The 4,441-nt window shown below is 40.4% G+C and overlaps 1 non-coding gene across 1 annotated transcript; it reads left to right on the top strand.

Moving 5' to 3' along the window:
* Positions 1-629: 629 nt before the first annotated feature.
* Positions 630-736, top strand: LOC149460864 (U6 spliceosomal RNA). The gene has a single exon (XR_016313020.1). It is a non-coding gene; the product is annotated as a U6 spliceosomal RNA (small nuclear RNA).
* Positions 737-4,441: the final 3,705 nt, after the last annotated feature.

The following is a 4,441-nucleotide window of genomic DNA, read 5'->3' as shown; positions in this document are numbered from 1 at the left end:
AACTTTTTCTAGCTAATTATTTTCACCTCTTGTTCCTTAGAGTGTTTGGTTTGTTATGCAGTGTATCCATGCTGTTCATTATTAATTCTGGATTAAGGGAAAGTATATACTGAAAAACAGCTGGTATGTGCACAGTATTATTTGATTAAAAAAAAGAAAGACTGCATTTTGTACTGAAAACAGTGCTTACAGATGGATAGTGCTGCATTTCCTTAAAGTGTTACTAAACCCACAACAGTAAAATCCATCTGTATATATAGTAAAGCATGATTGTTACACTCACTGTGGAACCTAAGGGGCTATTCCTCTGCATTGTGCAAAAATACTATTTGATTCTGACTTCTCTGATCCTCCCATTCTTCCAGTGTCTCCCTCTTATCTCCTGATAAGAAACATTGTGTGGAGACACTGCACATGCTCAATTTAGTGTGTATTGCTAGAGAGTTTTTTTTCTTTCTTTGTAGAGTGATTAAACTGGTTAGCAACCCTTTCTGGCTCATCTGTGTTATAATTTCCTAAGTAGAAACCAATAATGGTAGATCAAATCATGTATAGCTAATGGTATCATATATATGTGGGAATCTGTCAGATATACATTCAGGTGGGGTAGCCTCATAATTGATGTGACTGTGCTTGCTTCGGCAGCACATATACTAAAATTGGAGCTATACAGAGAAGGTTACCATTGTCCCTGCACAAGGATGACACTCAAATATGTGAAGCATTCCATATTTTTCCTTTATGTCCCCACTCCACCTCTCTTTCTCCTCCAAAACCCGCCTCCCATTCCCATTTTCTCTGTTTACTTACTTATTTTTTACTTTATTCTTTTCTTTCTTATTTTTAGCTCCTATGCTATTTTTTACATGTTTTATTGATGGATGGTTTAACCGTTTTACAGGTTCACCCAAATATTTTATTCTCAGCTACACTGAACTAAGATGTTTGATATCCCCCATGATGCATAACTATTTTATATACATCTGTTGATCACTGTAGTCTAGGGGCTTTAATACAATGAAACGTTTTGACATTATACGTTCTATGCCTTGTGACAATTGTTTATCACTATACTTTCGCCCCCCCTTTTATTGGCCTTATATTGTATTTTGCTCGTAATATTTGGCTTGTATGAGTACACTTGTTAGACTACATATTGAATCTCTATTGTAAACTTATAATATTTGCCAATACTTAATAAAAAAGATTACACATAATTGAAGTGACTTTAAAGCATTCACAGGTAGCACAAGGGGCAACTGAAATCTTTTCAGGTGATATATAGGATCTAATTCTGTGCTACAGCAAAAAATAAAAATTATATAAATATACATCCAAAAGATTCAAAAGAGTTTATATAATGCAGTACAGAACACTTGAGTAAGCAACAAACAAAGGCAAAAACAAAAACAAAACAAAAAAGGCACGTGTCTCCTTTTACCTTAGATATGTGGTATCACCACAAAAAAATTGATTTAGGTGTTGGCGAAGTGCACACCACTATATATAGTATCCTAGTGTGATGGATTTGGTAAAATGCCTATTTCGTTTCCTATTGAATATATATATACCCTATTTCTATGAGTTTTATAAATATTTACTTTTATACTTTAATACATATGTTGTGTGAATATTTTCTGCCTGCTGGGCTTTGTGGTACTTTAAGAAATCCTTGCTTAAGAAATATTTGCTCACAGGAACAGACCCCCTCCCATCGTGTGATTTGGAAGACAAAAGAATGTTTTTCTCTTTTTAAGATAAGACTGAAGAAGATCACACCTATACCATGACAGAGATTGTTTTCGTGTAAAGTGACCAATCAAAGACTAATATAATGCTTATGCTATTATCACGTGATGTTCCCATCATTTTTCATATATAAGCTCACGGTTTCATTTCAATAAATTAGAGAGAAGTTTTCACAGACCAAAGGTGTCAGTGTGAGTTTCTTTATGTGCGCACATTCCACAAGCTGGCCAGCGTCATAAATTTTGGACAGGAACAGATAAGCACTGGATGATTAAGTCCATGACTAAAACAATTTGGTGCCAAGAAACCCGGGAACTGAATAATGAACCTGCAGCCAGCCGCCATGAAAAGGCGTTCGGTGTCAGTCAAACTGGACAGGCCGGAGAGCTTGATCACCTCTCGGAGCATGGTAAGATATATTTTGCTATCTTACCATTGCTTATCCTGTCTTTGTTGTTGATTCATACCTGTGCCTAGTACGGCTGCTAAAGGTCAATAAAGGCAGGTAACCTTGTATGCCCGGAGTTTATTTAAATATACCTGCATGTGCTTATCTGTTACCTGGGTCTCTGTTGTGTGTTTTTATGTATCAGTCTTGAGGTGGAAGAGGAGTGGACCTACTGAGGGTTTTGACACATAATTTCTCTGGGTGTGTGGTAACCTTGTGTGTTGACCACAACAGAGGAGGTGTCGGATATGCGTCACGGTAGTGTGACAGCGGGTGCCGTAACTGTTTGTGTGGGTTACGATGAGTTACTCAGTGGTCTGTACTCAGAGCCCACCAAGATAGACTGCTATGTTATGTCCTAAATGTGTGTCTGTAAGCTAATGTTTGCCATTCATAACAGAAGGTTGGGGTTTGTTAAGGGTTAAGGAAAGTCTGGACAGCAGCCTGTGAAGTGTCTTAGATTCCTGTTAGGAAGGACAGAGAAGGGGGGAGGAGATGGGTCAGACGCTGATAAGACCCCTAGAAAGGAATGTTAGCATGTGACCTGGTTGCAGAGAGAGAAAAGGAAAAGTATGTGGAATTAAAGATAAGGAGGTATGGCGAAAAAAAAAAAAAAGAGAAGAAAGATGTCTTAGTTGACAAACATGTGCTTGAGGACAGCAAGAAGTTTGGTATAATGTAGCCGAAGTTATCCACAAAGAGTAGTGGACAGAACAGGTATTGCTACAGGGGAAAAAAATAAAAAATAAACTGTTTATGTGTACCATTAATGTGTTAAAATATTGAAAAGGATTACTGGCATGTCATATTGTGAAGGAAGTGAAGCAGTTAAAGTTATAGTAAGTAGCGAAAGTTTGTAAGCTGAAGGTCAGGACTGGCATGAATCATTGTAGGAACAGAGAGGAATGTTATGTGATAAAGGTTTGCTGAACGTGACAGAAGTTTTGTACAGAACTGGAAAAGTGTTGTATAAAGAAGGATAGTTGGAAGAAATTCAAGAAAATGGCAATTGTATAATGTATTTGTATCACAAAATTATAATTGGAAGTTTGCTAAAACCACCGCCCTATGTTGGAATGTGGGGTGGAGGAGGGGAGGGACAGCCCTGCCCTTTGTCTAACGCTTACTTTATGCCCACCACCCCAGCCCTGCCCAGTGCACTTCCTGATGGCAGCCATCTTGCTGCTCCTGCTTTGTCCCTTCCTGCCCAGTACACTTCCTGCTAGCAGCCATCTTGCTACACCTGTGTTGTCACTTCCTGCCCAGCCCAGTGCACTTCCGTTCGCCGGCCATCTTGGTACACCCGGAAGGCCTAAATAAGGCATATACCCAGTTCTCCCTGTTCTAAACCAGGATGGTTCCTACCACACTCCCGTTTTCCCCAATATGGAAGTGTCACCTTCACAAGCCGGATACATGAATGACAATGTATTCGAGTCGGATGATCAACAACCTCAAGCAGGAAGGATGCCGATAGGTATGACTCCCAAACCTATGTCAGATGTCCAATTGAATGACGATGCATCTGAATGGAGTGATCGACAGCTGCAAGCGACAAGGGCACCAATAGATTTGATTCCCAAACCCACGCACAGTGGAGTACAAACTAAACCGGAACAGTACACAAGACAACACCGACATTCAAGATTACCGGAAGGGGCACCGGTAATGTATGTCGCTTTTACCCCATCACAAGCAGCGGCCTTAGTGACGAGTCTGCCTGACCCAGAGAAACAGCCAATGCCCTTTTACCGCTGGGTAGTGCAGATACAAGAAACTTACTCAGCTGCTTGGAAAGACCTGCTCAGTCTATGCCAAATTAAAGCAGGACATGTTTTATGGCCAGTTATGCAGATGGGCTTCAATGATGCCTGCCTGACAAGTGCTATTTCCTGTTCTTCAGGCGTGGAGTTTTGTGTCCAGCTCCACGACTAAACAAAGGAGAAATTGGCGGATCAGACTACCACAATTCAAGACATCACCCAAGATAAAGGGGAGTCTGTGGAGAAGTATTATGCCAGACTCATACAGGCCTTTGATGATCTGGGCTTCTCTCAATATGAAAAGGCACAAACACACATGCTCTCAACTGCTTTTGTCTCAGGGCTCAAAGAGGATATCAGGAAAGGTCTGATGGTGGCCCGCCCTGAATACCGCTCTATGAAGATGTCTGATGACTGTTGGTGGCCAGAGGCATAGAAAATAAAAAAGGAAAAAAACCAGCGCCCCTCATGGTGGTCAATG

Source organism: Staurois parvus, unplaced genomic scaffold (assembly GCF_062004578.1).
Source record: "Staurois parvus isolate SC_StPar_1 unplaced genomic scaffold, SC_StPar_1.0 ptg000218l, whole genome shotgun sequence".
In the NCBI taxonomy this organism is placed as follows: Eukaryota; Metazoa; Chordata; class Amphibia; order Anura; family Ranidae; genus Staurois; species Staurois parvus.
This window is presented reverse-complemented; position numbering and strand designations above follow the sequence as displayed.